This window comes from Helianthus annuus, chromosome 17 (genome assembly GCF_002127325.2).
Source record: "Helianthus annuus cultivar XRQ/B chromosome 17, HanXRQr2.0-SUNRISE, whole genome shotgun sequence".
Lineage (NCBI taxonomy): Eukaryota > Viridiplantae > Streptophyta > Magnoliopsida > Asterales > Asteraceae > Helianthus > Helianthus annuus.
This window is the reverse complement of record NC_035449.2, coordinates 94,873,438-94,892,968: the sequence shown is the minus strand read 5'-3', so window position 1 is coordinate 94,892,968 and position 19,531 is coordinate 94,873,438. Positions and strand designations below refer to the sequence as shown.

At 38.7% G+C, this 19,531-nt stretch overlaps 1 pseudogene; it reads left to right on the top strand.

The window, feature by feature from the left end:
* Positions 1–18,148: 18,148 nt before the first annotated feature.
* On the top strand, positions 18,149–18,999 carry LOC110924496 (annotated as a pseudogene).
* Positions 19,000–19,531: the final 532 nt, after the last annotated feature.

Below are 19,531 nucleotides of genomic sequence, written 5' to 3'. Positions count from 1 at the left end.
CAGGTTAGTGAACTGAGCCTGTGTCATGTTAATGTTTCCTCTTCCGCGTCCACTCATTGTCTTCATAACCAGAAAACACAGTATGAGTGTGATGTCGTAGTGTAGCGAGAATGAGATAGAAGAGAGAGGTGTATCTATCTAATTTAGGCACACTAATACGTATAGCATAACAGGAAACATAAAGTAAGCAACAAGTAAACACTGGTCCGAGCTATGAGGTCAAAAGTGTTGAGCCTTGCACTTGGAGTATAGTGTCGTCGCGAGTCATGGGTTATAGTCTGGTTTTCTCCAAAAAGATTTTCCCCTCTTTTTTTTTTTAAAACCAAGTTCACTATAACCAATGGCTCTGATACCAATCTGTCACACCCCCAAAATCCACCTGCGGATAACACCCGCTTCGAGGGCGTGACTGACCTGGATCCAGCCACCAATTATACCGAATACTTAAGTTGATAACAAAAGTAATACTTACTATTCATAAGCTTAGCAAATATTAAGTTCAGGGTTTAAAGTTTTAAGTTCAAAGCAGTAATAAGTAGCGGAAGCATAAGTAAGGTAGTTTAAAACGAAGTTCATGATTCAAAATGAGGTAACACCCAAAACAAGGGTGAACAGACACTACACGTTCCCAAGCTGCAAGCTCCTTCGTCACTGGTTACCTGCAAAGCATGCAGTAAGGGGTCAACAATAATGCTGAGTGAGTTCACTAGTTGCCCAGTTTTTCTTACCAAAAACTTTGTTTCACCGGTTAATTTATCCGTTTATACATGCCCTGGGGAGCTACCCCAAAAGTTAGCGACTAAACTGTTTTTCCAATACCGAACACTAGGTAACCGTTGCGTATCCGCAGGATGCCCCGATGTCAATGTTCTATCATCATTGACGGATTTCTGAGTACATTAGTTCACGACCGTCCCAAACCAGGGCACGGTGTGAGGCTGGTAAACACCTAAATAGCGCTATCAACTAATAACCCGCTCGCCTAACCCGGCGACTAATCGGTATTTGTAGTAGGGACTTGAGTGATAGAGTTTCGTTTAGTGCCGTTGGTTGCAATCCGTATAAACAGTAATTAACCAAAAGGTTTCCCAATACCCGGGAAGAAAAATAAGTTTTGTTCCCAATAACTAGGGAAAGTATGTTAGTGGTATCCCCTTTTACCAGGGGATAGGGTTGTTAGTCTCGTGTCCCAAACCACCGGGACGCATGCTTTTAAGTTGTGAACTCACCTTGGGTTGCTCGGTAGGTTTAGGTTACTTGTCAATCACGTTGGTCACCACGTCCTAACATGGTTACCGGTATAGGTCAGGTTCGGTGTACAAGCATTCACGTAAAACACATATAGGCACGTAACTAACACGTATCAAGCATATAAGTAAACAATGGGTTACTGGGCCGGCCTAAGTAATTAAGCAGTCAACAGCAACACATAATCCAGTCAACAGATAGTCCAAGTTAAACACATATGGGCCCAGTAACCAAAATGAACAGCCCACTCGCAACCAGCTGGTCTCGAGTCGCAACCAGGTGGTTTCGGCTTGTCATGCTTTGGTTGCGAGTCGTAACCGTGGTCTCGAGTCATCATGCTGTGGTTGCGAGTCGCAACCGACGTAGTCTCGAGTCGCAATCACGTGGTTTCGACTTGTCATGCTTTGGTTGCGAGTCGCAACGGTGTGGTTTCGAGTCGGCATGCTGTGGTTGCGAGTCGTAATGCCGTCGTTGCGAGTCGTAATCTGTCACTTTCATGTACACGTGATGATGCAGATATGACAGTCCAAATTGTACCAAGAATTCAGGCCCATAATAGGAAACAACCAATAATATTTCACTAACACTTTGCCTAATCTGAATATTAGTAAAGATAGATCAAACTTTGCCATTTTTGCATCTTCAAACCATATTCAAACAAGTTCTTCCTATGTTCATAGTTTTCTAGGGTTTTCATGCCAACATAAACACATATTTATGAACCGAAAATCACCTATTTTGACAAGATCATGATGCTAATCAAGAAAACATACATTATATAGCCGAAAATCTTATGTTAAACATCATCGTTCTTGCAAGAAACAAAGAAGCATAGTTTGGTTAGCCATACCCATTCTTAGACTACCATTTTCTAGTCATTTTAAACATGTCACAAGTATTCACACATAAATGGTTTTCACATATAGTTTACTTCACAAATCACCCTAGAATCATGCATAATGTTTCTAACCAAGCATTTTCTACTTCATATACACAACATAAGTCCTATGCACATAATGATGACTAACCGGTTGAGAAGGAGAAGAATGAGCCGAAATAAAGGAAGAAGCCGAGGAGATGAAGTGTCCGAATGAGTGATGATGAACTTGTCCGAGTTTCTTGTCCGGGATCCAAGCTTGAACCGAGAAGAGAAGGAGAGGATGGTAATGTTGTTTGAGGGTTTTCTTAGTTGAGAGAAAGTAAGGAGTGTGTGTGTATGTTTTAGTAGCAAATGAGGGAAATGAGGAGATGGTGGGGATTATATATACAAGGGGTGTTTTCGGGTTGGGCTTGGGGTTTCGGCCCAAACCGGTTACGGCCTAAGGGCCACTCGAAACCAAGAGGCCCACTCGCAACCGCCCGGTTGCGAGTCATGGTCTCGGGTCGTGGTTTCGGCTCTCATATAAATATATACATAATACATACATATCACACATATCATGCAAAAATCACGTTTCCATTTAATAATATATATATACACACAAAATATTACAAGGTGATCGTTCGGAAAAACCTCGAGTGTCACATTGTTCGTTCATGTTAACGTTGCACGACCAGAAGTATTTCATGTAATTCATTTATGTAAAATGTGGTTACTAGAGTCTACTTTCTGATTTAATATGTGTAGTGTTTCAAGGCTAATTAAGCAAACCCATGTGGCCTCTGTTCGACCCAAATGTCAATACCCCCAATGCAATAAATATACTTTGGTAATTTACTTGTGACAACTCAGCCCCCCCATGTGATCCTCACCCAAAGTTTAATAGTTTACTATCATGATTAAACATTAATATTAATTCCACACTCTAAGACTTGACAGCCTATTAATCTTCGGCCCACAACCGCCCACCATTACACTTTGGTCCAATGAGGTTTCAAGATATCACATGCTATTATGGTTGCTTGAAGGTTTGAATGAGGTCATTATTACTGAAAATAACTATCAAGCATATTGTTCAATCATGTCATGAGTATTAAATTGAATTGATGAAACACAATGGCCGACAATGACTGTTAAAGCATTCAAGTTATTAATGAACCTAACTATTCATGCTTACATGTTATTGGACCTTAAAACCCACTAGTAAATATGTGAAAACAGTGAATTCGAATGATATATATACCACATTAAGTTTACATACTAGCCAATTCATCAATATCTAAGGACATCCATCACTGTCATCATAAATCCCATAGCATATATATATTAATTAATCACACTGACCAAGATCACATTAACTTCACAAGACACAAACTCAATAATAATTTCCCATATCCATGCGACTACAGGAACAGTAAATCGACACAAAATAACAAGCAAGATCATAAAATGTAACAGGTTATTCAGTATCATGCAAGAATATAAACAAGTTCATCAACACGTTTTACGAGAGAATTTACTAACCACAAATAATAATAAGTCGCTCAGATGTATGACTTCTTCGAGGGGGGGGGGGTTATCTGTGCCGTATGCAGGAGATAGGAAAAGGGTAGGGTTTGTTATGGTTTTAAACTAATCATAATTTGATTTAGAGTAGAATACATATGCCCATATCTATATGGATTAGGGTGTTGGGCCAGTTCCCCTTTTCTAAACAATAAGGGTGTTGGGCCGGTGGTTCATTTAGCGAACAAGAGTTATATGGGCCGGCTCCCTTCACCAACTTATTATATGAATTGATATTGGATTGGGTCAAGGCTTAGGTGCGGTCCTATGTCATGCGTGGCCCTGACTTGCTTACCCGACCCACTCACTAAGGCCCATAAGGTCCGATTGGCCCATACACAAGTTAAATCTAAGAAGTCGGGTATGTGAGGTCCAACAAATGATTTCAAATTAAAAAAAATAAATAATTAGATACCGAGATACGCGTCAGAGGTTGTGGAATCTAAGTCATACTAACCTCAGAATTACGGGTTGTCACATCATCCCCAACTTGAAAGAAATTTCGTCCCGAAATTTGACAAGTAAGCACAGAGGAATGAAGTGATGAAAACTCTAATTAAACTATATGTAATACTACGCAAATAATAATCACAAATAAAAATCAAGCATTACACGCAATCACTAAGCATCCAGGTACTGCACAAGCACTACGTAAACCAAATTGTAAAAACAGGATTGCTAGGTCAGTTGGGTGCCACATCATCCCCAACTTGAAAGGGAATTTCGTCCCGAAATTCGCCAAGGATATCGAAAGTTGGTCCCACCGTTGAACAATCGGGGATAACAGAGCTTCACCTGATCTTTGCGTTCTCCCACCGCGAATTTCCACTATTTCTTAAGCTTAACAGCTTCCCAAGGAGTTCAAGTACAAATCCTGGATCTGTGACTAGGTTCTCATTTCCATATATGTGTTTCTGGTTGCTAATATCCTACCTTGACTTTCCCACATGTCAAACTCCGTTCCCATGCGTGGCTATCTGGGCCTTCAGGCCCGGTCACCCACATATGGTCTTCAGGTTTCAATGCATCCTATCAAAACTCAGGTGAATAGGATATCGAGGCCCATGTGCTTCGCCTACCCCACTTCCCTAAGCTGAGAAAGCTGAGAAAATGTCCTCCTAATTTGGTTCCCAAGAGTTCACCGCTCCCCGCAGTGCTAACGAGGTTAAGGCTACGCAATCTTCGAAAATCCCGTGATGAATCTGTGATAGTATCCAGCGAATCCAAGGGATTGCTGTATCCCAGAAGGAAATCAGGATTGGCGTAAGGTCAATTCTGGAATTCTACCTAACGATGTGGAAGTAAACCAGGTAACTCTTCAGAAGGCACGTCAGAAAATTCACGAATACTGGAAGATACTCTATCTTCCTTTCTTAAAGTGGCGGATCGGTGACAAGAGCTAGTATAGCAGAGTAGCCCTTCCGTAGACACTTCTGGGCTTTCACGACTGTGACAATGCCAACAACGGCACCACTACGATGATCTTAAACTGATAAGGATTCCCCACTGGGGAGAGGGAACGCACGATTTTCTTTTTGCAGAGAATTTTCTGCTTGATACATAGATAACCAAGTCCATGTCAACGACCATGTCAAAACTTACAAGAGTATTGGGAAGTAGGTCAATGTCGAACACTTGACCCACGAGATCAAGTTTACAACCAAAAAGAACATGAGAAGCTTTTATCGATTTACTATCAGTTAGTTCTACTACATGCTTATTTACAAGAAAGGTGGAAGTCAGTCCTAACTAACGACTGAACCCTAAGGCACATAACTCCAATCGAAACAAGAGTCAAATAAAACAGAAGCAGAAAAAGATCATTCAAAGAAGACGTACCGGTCTCAACATTGCCATCATTGCGAGTCTCCCCCAGCGCCAATAGTAAATACTCTTCCACGTGCTCCGTTTCCACCATTGTTCCCATTGTTGCCGCTCCCAGTATTGTTGTTGTTGCCAGCATTCTGATTAAGCTGAGGGCAATCCCTCTTAAAATGACCCTCATCACCACACTGAAAGCACCCCTTTTGATTTCCCTGGTTCTGTTGAGACTGTTGCCCTTGCTGTCTCTGATTCGGCTGAGTCTGCTGCTGCTGCTGCTTTGGCTGAGGAGCCCTACAATCCTTGGCCTCATGGCCTACCTTGTCGCACCTGTGACAAACTCGATCACACTGCCCATAATGATGAAACCCACATTTGCTACACTGAGGCTTCTTTCCCACATAAGGTCTCTGATTTTGATTCACTGAGGATGATTGGCTAAAGCTGCGAGTACTGCCAGTGTCTGTCTTCTTTTGGGGCTGAACCGAGTTGGACGCCTTGTCCATATCACCCCACTTGCGCTTACTATCAGTGACAGGAGTAGTGGCTGTGGTGGTGGCAGTAGTAGCTTTAGATACACGCGGTGGCAGTGAGTTGCTTTCCACCTCCTGATCAATAATCTTGTGAGTCAACCGGACAATCTGGGTTAAGTTATTGAGGTTTGCAGCAGTAACCAAACCCTTCACTCGTGGAGGTAACCCCTTGATGAATAACTCGATCCTTCGAAACATAGGTCGAGACAAATTCGGACACAAGTCAGCCAGCTCATACGATCGCTTCACATATGCCTCAACCTCAGATCCCACCAGTTTCAGATCGTAATACTCGTTCTCTAGCTTCTGTATCTCATCACGAGGACAGTATTCCTCCCTCATTAATTCCTTGAAGTCGTCCCAAGTAGTAGCGTTTGCTGCATCAATACCCAGCAGCTGAACCTGGGCATTCCACCAGGTTAAGGCACCATCCTCCAAAGTGCCTGTAGCATACTTCACACGGTCCCCCACGGGACAGTTGCACATAGCGAACACTGACTCAGCTTTCTCGAACCACCTCAATAGTCCCACAGCCCCTTCCGTCCCACTGAAGGTCTGTGGCTTACAATCCATAAACATCTTGAACGTACAGGCAGGCTGGTTGTTTGGGTGCGCAGCTTGGTAGGCTGCCAGAGCCTCAGCCACACGTGTGTTTATCAGATTTGTTAACTCGGCCTGAGTCATGTTGATGCTACCACGTCCGTGTCCTCTTCCACTCATGTTTCTATATATGGAAATGAACTAATTTAGGTGTCGAAAACGAGGGAGGTGCTCAGGTTTATCACGTTAAGAACGTTTAACTACCATGTTAATACACAGACAGGGAAGAACCCCTCTTACATTCGTTAAGCCTCATTGGGATTTGCATGCACCACGCGTTATTATTATGTGTGCACCCATGATAATAAGGCGGTTTTCATGCTCCTCCCGATGCTTCTTAACTTATGTTTGAAGTTTCTCCCACCCCAATCAACACAAAACAAGCACTACCAACAAGATTAGGATTTACTAGATGTAAGTGTTATGTTACACTATCAATGTGTCATGATGCCTACCATGTCGTACCGTGCATGCTATAAATATAGTTACGTCTACTAGTCATATAAAGCATAAGCTAACGAGGAACGAACCTTGCAGTCTGAAGCTGAGTGTCATGGTCATCGTTTGGATCAATTCGGTTATAGTCTGGTTTTATGAAAACGTTTTAAAACCGAGTTCTCTATAACCAGTGGCTCTGATACCAAACTGTCACACCCCCAAATTACCACCTAGGGTATGTCCCTATTGGAGGCGCAATGATCCAACAAAGAGCCACCAATCATATCAAACACAAGTTAAAATGTATTAAAATACCCAATTGAAAGAAATGTATCGTTTGAAAAGTTAAACCAAAACCAAAGTATTAAGCGGAAGCATAAATGTATAAGTGCGTAAATGAATGAAAACCAAATCAACATAATTGTTTATTATGACCACAACCACTCCAGCAGCATCAGACGGCAAGCTCCCAAGTTCCTTCAATAATTACCTACAAGCATGTAAACAAGTGTGTCAGACTACGCTGGTGAGTTCAAGGTTTGTGTTTGTTTACCAAGTAGTGTTACCAATCAGGTGAGCAAAACAGTTTACAAGACAATAGGTTGTTTGTTGTTAAGATGTTTGATGTTTCGATGTTGTTATTACTCGATTACCGAATGGCCATATGATATGTGATTGCCAACCCCAATGCCTCTATCAAAGCATTGGTCATGTTTTAAGGTAATTAGTTCACGCCCGTTCTCCTCGAACGTCGTGAGGGTGCCAAACCTAATAGCGCTATCAACTAATAACCCCCGTTGCCCTACAAGCAGCGACCCGGTAGATGTAGTGCTCTTACAATGATAGAAAACTGAGTACAATAACCAACATCCCATTACCCATGCATTCCTCATCGGAACGTTACCCGTTATCCCTTCACTGGGATCCATGCTTGAGAAAGAGCAATGAACTCACCTTGGTTTTGCTCGGTAGGACTAACTATGTGTTCAAGTTGCTCAAATCAATCCTAACATGGTTACCATTAACAATCAGTCACGTGGCATGAAATCTTACATTCTACACACACGTTACACAAGTAGCACCGCATAACAACATACAAGTTATTTGATTATGCCCTTAGCACACACCATGATTTAATGTACTAATGTCTCGAATCCCCCATATCACTTATTACCCGAGTTCTACTTTAAATACAAATCAACCACACCCAACGTATATCATGTAAACAAGCACTTGTGCTAGGCCTAAGCCCCATCGTCGCCTACTACTCGGACCGAGCCCAAAAGCGGCCCAAAAGTGTGTGTGTGTGTGAAGCCCAAAATCAGTGGGCTTGTTCGTTCATGTTAACGTTGCACGACCAGAAGTATTTCATGTAATTCATTTATGTAAAATGTGGTTACTAGAGTCTACTTTATGATTTAATATGTGTAGTGTTTCAAGGCTAATTAAGCAAACCCATGTGGCCTCTGTTCGACCCAAATGTCAATACCCCCAATGCAATAAATATACTTTGGTAATTTACTTGTGACAACTCAGCCCCCCATGTGATCCTCACCCAAAGTTTAATAGTTTACTATCATGATTAAACATTAATATTAATTCCACACTCTAAGACTTGACAGCCTATTAATCTTCGGCCCACAACCGCCCACCATTACACTTTGGTCCAATGAGGTTTCAAGATATCACATGCTATTATGGTTGCTTGAAGGTTTGAATGAGGTCATTATTACTGAAAATAACTATCAAGCATATTGTTCAATCATGTCATGAGTATTAAATTGAATTGATGAAACACAATGGCCGACAATGACTGTTAAAGCATTCAAGTTATTAATGAACCTAACTATTCATGCTTACATGTTATTGGACCTTAAAACCCACTAGTAAATATGTGAAAACAGTGAATTCGAATGATATATATACCACATTAAGTTTACATACTAGCCAATTCATCAATATCTAAGGACATCCATCACTGTCATCATAAATCCCATAGCATATATATATTAATTAATCACACTGACCAAGATCACATTAACTTCACAAGACACAAACTCAATAATAATTTCCCATATCCATGCGACTACAGGAACAGTAAATCGACACAAAATAACAAGCAAGATCATAAAATGTAACAGGTTATTCAGTATCATGCAAGAATATAAATAAGTTCATCAACACGTTTTACGAGAGAATTTACTAACCACAAATAATAATAAGTCGCTCAGATGTATGACTTCTTCGAGGGGGGGGGGGTTATCTGTGCCGTATGCAGGAGATAGGAAAAGGGTAGGGTTTGTTATGGTTTTAAACTAATCATAATTTGATTTAGAGTAGAATACATATGCCCATATCTATATGGATTAGGGTGTTGGGCCAGTTCCCCTTTTCTAAACAATAAGGGTGTTGGGCCGGTGGTTCATTTAGCGAACAAGAGTTATATGGGCCGGCTCCCTTCACCAACTTATTATATGAATTGATATTGGATTGGGTCAAGGCTTAGGTGCGGTCCTATGTCATGCGTGGCCCTGACTTGCTTACCCGACCCACTCACTAAGGCCCATAAGGTCCGATTGGCCCATACACAAGTTAAATCTAAGAAGTCGGGTATGTGAGGTCCAACAAATGATTTCAAATTAAAAAAAATAAATAATTAGATACCGAGATACGCGTCAGAGGTTGTGGAATCTAAGTCATACTAACCTCAGAATTACGGGTTGTCACAGTTATAATTACAGTGATTAAGTTTATGTAATCACCAAATTACAGCCGGTATGTGGGGTATTGTGCACAATATTATTATTGTTTTAATCACATTAGGTGGGCGAGCCTAAAAGAAAGTGATATACGTCACTCATTGGGCCAGCCAATGGTGATATGACCACAGTCACAGAGCTGGTCTGTGACAAATACCTATTCTTGAAATGTTGGTTGATAATAAACATATGTAAAAACTCTTAATACTGTGAATTATAACAAATGTGTCATTTTCAGTAAAATGAATGATTCACTCAGTATTTCCCCGCTGACAAAATCTTTTTCAAACATGTTTCAGGTGATCTGCTGTAAATCAGGAAAAGTGCTGAGGAGCATTTCAAGCTTAAAATAGTGGCTCAATATAAAATGAATAAAGATGTTTTAAAATAAGAATTTATCACTAAACTTATGTATTGTAAATTATCGGGGTTTTATCCCGAATTGTGAAATAAAAATAATCGGGAAAAATTTAGCTTTACAACGATCCTGATGTTCAAAATTTCCCGCTGCAAAACTCAATTAAACAAATATCACGGGGTTTCTGTCCCGCGGCTCCGGAAACGGGTCAAACCGGGTCGGGGGCCGTGACAGAAACAAGGTGGTATCAGAGCCACTGAGTTAAGCTAATTAAGTATTTAACCGATACTTAATTTTTCCTGATTACTATTATATGATTATGTGATTATGTGCTTTTAACTGATTATTTGTTAGTTACAGTATGGGTAAACAAAAGTTGCAAGATATCTATCTTAAATTAGATAGATCAATTTACGAGAAAGGAAGTTCGTCTAAAACTAAAATTTCAAAGCTCCCTACGATTCCTGAGGAAGGAATATTTGTGCAAAAAGCGAATTATGAAAATCCGCTTTCTCCTAGAAAAAGGAATATGATTATTAAGAAAAGTAAGGAGCAAATCAGAGAAAAGAAAATTAAAAAGGAAACCTTGGAGTTACTTAAGAAATCCCCTTGGGAAGATAAACTCGATGAAAAATGGGCAAATTTATATATGCTAGCCACTGTGGCAGAACATGCAAATCTTTAAAGATGCCCTAAAATTTGCAAGCAGTACTTCCCAATAAGTAAATAAATAAAAGTGAAATAAATTTGAGTGTGTTTTCCTGTATTTTGTACAAATAGTGTGCAATAAAACTTCCATGTTATTTGTTAAACTTTGTTCCAAAGTTTTAACTTGATATTTTATGCATTTTGCATATATGCTACACAGCATGAACGAGATATCTGAAGCTTTTCAGAACCTCAATCTGTACCCAGTGAACATAGAAGTTTCTCATGAATTCACAGGATATCTTGCTGATGTGGACCAACCTGTAAAACTCCCTACTCCACCAGTGACCAAACCAAAAAGGAGGCCAAAGAAAAATTATGTATGGGGAAGCCGTATACGTAAGAAAAAGTCAGTTACAAAAACCCCTAAAACTAGTAAACCTTTAGACAAAGGAAAAGCGATTGTAATCCAGGAAAACCCTAATCCGCAAGAATAAGAAACTGAAGCTAATAATGAGGTTAGGCAAATGGAGGAGCAGTTCGATCAGTATTCTCAGGAAATAGAAATAGAAATAGGGCAAGGTTCTAACCCAACCCAGGTAGAAATTGGAGAAAGTTCTAATCAAACCAAAAGAGTTACTTTTCAGGATCAGATAGATATTTTACTAGAAAAATGTGAGACTATGCAACCTGCCAGTCCGGGTATTTTTACTTATCCTATCGAAAACCCAATTCCTATGAATTTTGCACCAACCATCACTGAACCAATAGTCCATAACCAACCTATAGAAATGGAAGAATGGTGGACCAACGATTGGCAATTTCAAAATATTGTCAATAACGCTTACTCATTTCTTCCACAGTTCGACCCAGAACCCCTACCCAATCCACCGATGAGCAATGAGAATTTGGCTGAACTTCGCCATTTCGGTGAAGAGTTGATGGATGCAGGGAATAGAATTAGGGAAATAGGGGGACAGATTGCCTGGAAATATGACGAGAGGGAATTACGTTTCTAGAATAACAACTAGGAGGATGGGAAGGTTATCTTTGTATAATAGTAAAAGTAAATCGTGAAACCAGTTGTAACATAACGAATAAAACGTTGTAAAATATCGGTGTGTATTGATGCATACTATACTGATATGAAATCGAGAAATCGATAATTTTGGATTTATGTGTTATAACTTGTTTAATGATTTGTATAAATTGTTAATTGCTAATTATTCATAATAACTTATCATCAGATGGCAAATAACGATAACGAACCAGTAAATGAAGTTAATCAATCGGAGCAACACCCAGAAGATCAATATATGACTAAACAAGATATTGAAAATATGGTTGCCCAAGGAATAGCCAACGCAATTCCAATGTTCGTTGCTGCTATGAAAAATCCAACCGATCCGCAACATATCATACCTAGCAAACATACTATCGAAGATAATTTCAGTAATAGTATAAACGGGGGCAATGATCATATAAATCATGACAATGAATCTCAGCACACGCAGCGCCCTAAGAAACGAAAGGCTGCAACACCTGGTTGCACTTTCAAAGAATTTCTTGCTTGTAAACCCGCTGAATTTGCAGGCAATGAAGGAGCAACTGCAACACTGCGATGGTTAGAGAAAACCGAAGCAGTAATTGCAATAAGTAAATGTGCTGAAGAAGATCAAGTCATGTATGCCTCAAATCTGTTTAAGGAAGGAGCACTAGAATGGTGGAACACAGTGCTGCAGGCAAAAGGAAGACGAGTGGCTTATGCTATGACCTGGAAAGAATTTAAGAATCTTGTTGAAAGAAAATTCTGTCCTAAGTATGAGAAGGAACAAATGGCAAATAAGTTCCTAAATCATCGAATGATCGGAGTAGATTGTCGTGGTTATACTTCGACATTCTTCGAATATGCAAGAGTGGTACCTAACCTGGCTTCGCCAGAACCAGTACTCATTTCTCGATATATTTGGGGATTAATTAGTGAAATTCGCAATATCGTTAAGGCTGCGAGACCTCGCACTATTGACGATGCAGTAGAATTAGCTAATACCTTAACCGATGAACTAATCCGTACCAGAGATGAAGATAGGAAGAAAGAATTGGCTCAGAAAATTACCCAAGGATTTAGGGTAGGTAATAGTAGTAATTTCAAGAAAAGAGGAACAGGGCAATCTTCAAATGTGCCATTATGCAAATTTTGCAAAAAGAGACATTTTGGAAAGTGTAATAGAATTTGCAATTTTTGCAAAACAACCGGACATCGGGAAGAAAACTGCAGAAAGAAAACCATAATTTGTTATAATTGTGGAGAAGCTGGACATATCAAACCAGAGTGCCCTAAGTTAATCAACCCAACAGACAACAAACCCAAGGCAGCTGAAGGAACTACTAAGAAGAATGTTAGAGCATTTCAGCTGACTACTCAAGAAGCAGAACTCATTCCGGATGTGATCGCCGGTACGTTTTTAGTCCACAACGTCTATGCAAAAGTATTATTTGACTCTGGTGCGAACCAAAGTTTTATAAATACTTCATTTTGTCAAGCTCTTAAGTTACCATTAACTACAGTTAGGCAGATCTTTACAGTCGAAACTGCAGATGGGAATTCCATAGAAATTAATCAGGTTTTGCAAAAAGTAGAAATAGAACTTTCAGGTCATAAGTTTGTTGCAAACCTATTGCCTATGAAATTAGCTGAGTTTGATGTTGTGTTAGGAATGGATTGGTTAATAGCCAACCATGCTCAAATCATATGTGATAGAAATTCTATAGAAATTCAAGCACCTACTGGAGAGGTAATTAAGATTTCAGGAGATAAACCTCGGAAACCATTGAAGTTCATATCAGTAATGAAAATTGCTAATTATGAACGGAACCAAGGAATAGTATATATGATTTCAGTAATCATTTGTACTAAAAGCAAAGAACTCAAGGAAATTCCAGTAGTCTCAGAATACCCAGATGTATTTCCAGAAGATTTACCTGGGTTACCACCAGACAGAGAAGTAGAATTTAGGATTCATCTAATTCCAGGAACTACACCGATAGCCAAGGCACCTTATCGATTAGCTCCTACCGAAATGCTAGAATTGAAAAAGCAATTAGATGAATTACTAAGCAAAGGATTTATACAACCTAGTTCATCCCCTTGGGGTGCACCAGTGTTGTTTGTGAAAAAGAAAGATGGATCAATGAGAATGTGTATTGATTATAGAGAATTAAATAAAGTTACAATTAAGAATCGATACCCATTACCTAGGATTGATGATCTTTTCGATCAATTACAAGGAGCTAGGTATTTCTCTAAAATAGATTTAAGATCCGGATATCATCAGTTGAAAGTTCAAGAAGAAGACATACCTAAAACTGCTTTCAGAACTAGGTATGGTCATTATGAGTTTACAGTCATGCCCTTCGGATTAACCAATGCCCCAGCTGCATTCATGGACATGATGAACAGAATCTGTAAACCATATTTGGATAAATTTGTGATCGTATTCATTGACGATATACTCATTTATTCCAAAAGTCAAGTTGAGCATTGTCAGCACTTGCATGCACTCTTAACTCTGTTAAGAAAAGAAAAGTTGTACGCTAAATTCTCGAAGTGCGAATTCTGGCTGCAAGAAGTGCAATTCTTAGGCCACATGGTGAATCACGAAGGTATTCACGTAGATCCTGCTAAGATCGAAGCAATTACCAATTGGAAGGTTCCAGAAACTGCAATGGAAATTAGAAGTTTTATAGGTTTAGCCGGGTATTATAGACGGTTTATTAAGGATTTCTCCAAGATAGCTGTACCATTAACTAAGCTGACCTGTAAAGCCACTAAATTTGAATGGGGACCAAAACAAGAAGAAGCTTTTAGAATCTTAAAGCAGAAATTAACCAATGCGCCAATCTTAGCCTTACCAGAAGGAACGGAAGATTTTGAAGTATACTGTGATGCTTCAAAACTAGGATACGGATGTGTGTTAATGCAACGCAAGAAGGTAATTGCATATGCTTCCAGACAATTGAAAAAGCATGAAGAAAACTATACGACTCATGATTTAGAATTAGGAGCCATAGTTTTTGCCCTTAAGATTTGGAGACATTATCTGTATGGAAGTAAATTTACTGTCTATACAGATCATAAGAGTTTAAGGTATATATTCGGGCAAAAAGAGTTAAACATGAGGCAAAGAAGATGGATGGAAGTCCTGAGTGATTACGACTGTGATATTCAATATCACGAAGGAAAAGCAAACGTAGTCGCTGACGCCTTAAGTCGTAAATATCATGAAAAACAAAAGCGAGTACGTGCTCTTAGAATAAATCTACAAGTAGATTTACGGGAACAAGTGAAAGAAATCCAGAAAACGGCAATCAAGGACGATGCCGAAGGAATGAAAGGTTACCTAAAAGAATTAGAACAAGGAAATGATGGAATTTGGAAATTTCACCAAAGCAGAATTTGGGTACCTAAACAAGGAAATTTAAGATCGAAAATCTTAGAAGAAGCTCATAAATCTAGGTATACTGTACACCCAGGAAACAATAAAATGTACCAAGATTTAAGGAAAAATTTCTGGTGGATAGGAATGAAAAAAGACATAGCTGAATATGTATCTAAGTGTTTAACTTGTTCACAAGTTAAAGCAGAACACCAGAAACCCTCAGGCTTACTGCAACAATTAGAAATGCCGGTATGGAAATGGGAACTCATAACAATGGACTTTGTTACTAAGTTGCCTAAAACCAGAAAAGGTAATGATGCTATTTGGGTAATCGTGGACCGATTAACCAAATCCGCTCATTTTCTACCAATAAAAGAAACCTTTAGCATGGAAAGATTAGCCAAGCTGTATGTGGATGAGAGTATCCTTACATGGAGTTCCGCTCTCCATTGTATCGGATAGAGATAGTCGTTTTACCTCCCGATTTTGGACAAGTTTCCAAGAATCAATGGGAACCCGACTTAATCTAAGTACCGCATATCATCCACAGACTGACGGACAAAGTGAAAGGACAATCCAAACTCTGGAAGACATGCTCCGAGCATGTGTAATTGACTTTGGAGGTAATTGGGATAACCATTTACCATTAATTGAATTCTCCTATAACAATAGTTATCATTCAAGTATTGAAGCCGCTCCATTCGAGGCACTATATGGACGCAAGTGTAGAACACCCGTGTGTTGGGCAGAAATAGGAGAAAGTCAATTATCAGGTCCAGAAATCATACAAGAAACCACAGACAAGATAACTCAGATCAAGGAAAGACTGAAAACAGCTAGAGATCGCCAGAAGAGTTATGCAGACAATCGTCGCAAACCGCTTGAATTCCAAATAGGAGACAAGGTACTTTTAAAAGTATCTCCTTGGAAAGGTGTTGTAAGATTCGGTACGAAAGGGAAACTGAGTCCCCGATATGTTGGACCATTTCCAGTGATTCAACGAATCGGACCAGTTGCTTATCGCTTACAACTACCAGAAGAACTAGCTGGAGTACATGATGTATTTCATGTATCCAATCTCAAGAAATATTTATCAGACGAATCCCTGGTAGTACCTCTTCAAGATATAGAGGTGAACGAAAAATTAAAGTTTATAGAGAAACCACTACAGATCGAAGATAGAAAAGTCAAGTTTCTCAAACACAAACGACTGGTATTGGTCAAAGTCAAATGGAATTCAAAAAGAGGACCAGAATACACTTGGGAGCTGGAATCAGAAATGAAGCGCAAGTATCCTCATCTATTCCAGTGAATCTCGAGGACGAGATTTTTCCTAAGGTGCGGAGGATGTAACAACTCTCATTAAAATTAATAATTAGGATGGTAATTAGCTATTAAGGAAACCCTAATTGAGACACCCAAGTGATTCTACGCAAACCCAAAAATTTCCAGAACAATCAGAATCAGGATCAGGGCCCCTAAAACTCAGGGGGGGGATAAACCCTAGCCAACGATTATCCTCATAACTCTGTGTAAAATTCGAAATTAACGAAACTGTCAACACAGCAAGCCTAGTTACACACGTAGCTACCCTATGAACATAGGTTACCACTCGCGTAGCGCGACACCTATAGGGGGTACCCCTCGCGCTACGCGACGGTGTCAAATTTCGGGTATAAATAGAGGGGGTTGGGACTTGAATTCTGTCTTTGGAACGACGTAAATCCGAGTTACGTAGATCAAGTTATCACAGAAACAGTCCAACACACACACACTAATATCGAATCGCTGCCGCAGAACAGGGTAATTACTCAATCGCTATTACGATTCAGTTTCCGGGATCAATATACCCAAAGAATGTCTAAGTGCCGCCCACATTGGGCTATGCTTTGTCGTTTGTCGGTAATCCGATAAATGAGTTGAAGCATTGTACTTTTTCGTTGTCGATAATTCGATAATGAGTTGAAGTACTATACTTTGTCGTTTGTCATTTTGATAAATGAGTTGAAGTATTGCACTTGGTCATTCATTGCGAGTATTTGATCTCGGGAAATTATCGTAACTGCTGTATTGATCACTAACTCTGTTTTGTGTGCATTATTGTGAAATTAGGTTAACAGGGATAAAATCATATTCTGTCAGTACTAAATCTGCAATGTGAGTCATTCTCTTTTTATCAATTGTTTTACAATACTCCAAACTAATTTTTCAAAGTTATAATTACAGTGATTAAGTTTATGTAATCACCAAATTACAGCCGGTATGTGGGGTATTGTGCACAGTATTATTATTGTTTTAATCACATTAGGTGGGCGAGCCTAAAAGAAAGTGATATACGTCACTCATTGGGCCAGCCAATGGTGATATGACCACAGTCACAGAGCTGGTCTGTGACAAATACCTATTCTTGAAATGTTGGTTGATAATAAACATATGTAAAAACTCTTAATACTGTGAATTATAACAAATGTGTCATTTTCAGTAAAATGAATGATTCACTCAGTATTTCCCCGCTGACAAAATCTTTTTCAAACATGTTTCAGGTGATCTGCTGTAAATCAGGAAAAGTGCTGAGGAGCATTTCAAGCTTAAAATAGTGGCTCAATATAAAATGAATAAAGATGTTTTAAAATAAGAATTTATCACTAAACTTATGTATTGTAAATTATCGGGGTTTTATCCCGAATTGTGAAATAAAAATAATCGGGAAAAATTTAGCTTTACAACGATCCTGATGTTCAAAATTTTCCGCTGCAAAACTCAATTAAACAAATATCACGGGGTTTCTGTCCCGCGGCTCCGGAAACGGGTCAAACCGGGTCGGGGGCCGTGACACTATCGGTGCTTCACAATCCAGAATGGTGGAAACTAAGAAATTTGCCAAATGGCTACTTGATATCGGGGAAGGTAAAGTTGGAGGTGACGACGATGGCGTTGCAATTGTAGAAATACCTTCTGATCTTCTAATTACATATTCTTCCGATCCCATTGAAAGTTTGATTCAATTTGTATATCCGTCGGTTTTAGAAAGATATATGGATCTAGATTATTTTTCTGAAAGAGCGATTCTGACACCCAAAAATGAGGTCGTTCATGAAATAAATGATCGATTGTTAGAGTTGTTTCCTGGTGAACCAGTAGAGTACCTAAGCTCTGATACTATATGTGAAACTGAAAAAGGTATTGATTCCTTCCAGCAAGAGTTGTATTCACCTGATGTTTTGAATGGTTTAAAGATATCTGGTTTACCAAATCATCGTCTGGTTCTAAAAGTTGGTGTTCCTATTATGCTTCTTAGGAACATTGACCAACAGAATGGATTATGTAATGGTACAAGGTTAAAAGTTACATATCTTGGAAAGAGGGTTATGGAAGGTGAAATTATATCAGGTGCTAATGTTGGAACTAGAACGTTCATTCCAAGAATTAGCATGATTCCATCCGACAAAAAAGTACCTTTTGCTTTTCAAAGACGACAATTTCCTGTTGCTGTGTGTTTTGCTATGACAATCAACAAGAGTCAAGGCCAGTCTTTCTCTAGGTTGGTCTTTATTTAAAAGAACCAGTTTTCACACATGGCCAGTTATATGTAGCATTATCTAGAGTTAAATCAAGACAAGGGGTGAAGATATTAATTCTTGATAAGGATGGGAAACCTACTAATACAACAACCAGTGTTGTTTATAAAGAAGTGTTCACTCACCTTTGATATGTTTTTCATGTAAATTTGTATTTTAATGACTTTAATAAAACTTTAACTATTGCTTGAGATTTTTATATATTACTTTGAGTATTTTTTAATTTTTAAATTTGTTTATTAATTTTCCATTTTTTAATTTACTCAAAGTAATTAGTAATCATATATTTCTTATGTATATGTATATAGTTATCGGATAGATTTACTTATTTTTTAAATACTTCATTGAAACCCGAAATGTATAAACCTAGCGATAAATTTGTAGTTTTTTAAAGTATTTTCATCTAATGTTGGACAAATGATATGTTTAATTTATCTTTCATTGTAGAATATAACAGTATTGTTGTAACTGATGTGTAAATTGTTATAAATATTCTAACATTTTAAATTAAATTGTATCTTGATGTAACAATCTTAAAATAACTCGTGGGTAAATATATTGTAAATCATATTTCCATTGGCAAGATATAAATATTATAAATTAAACATTAAACATATAACGGATTCATCATAAAATAAGTTATATACCATTTATAAGTATAGA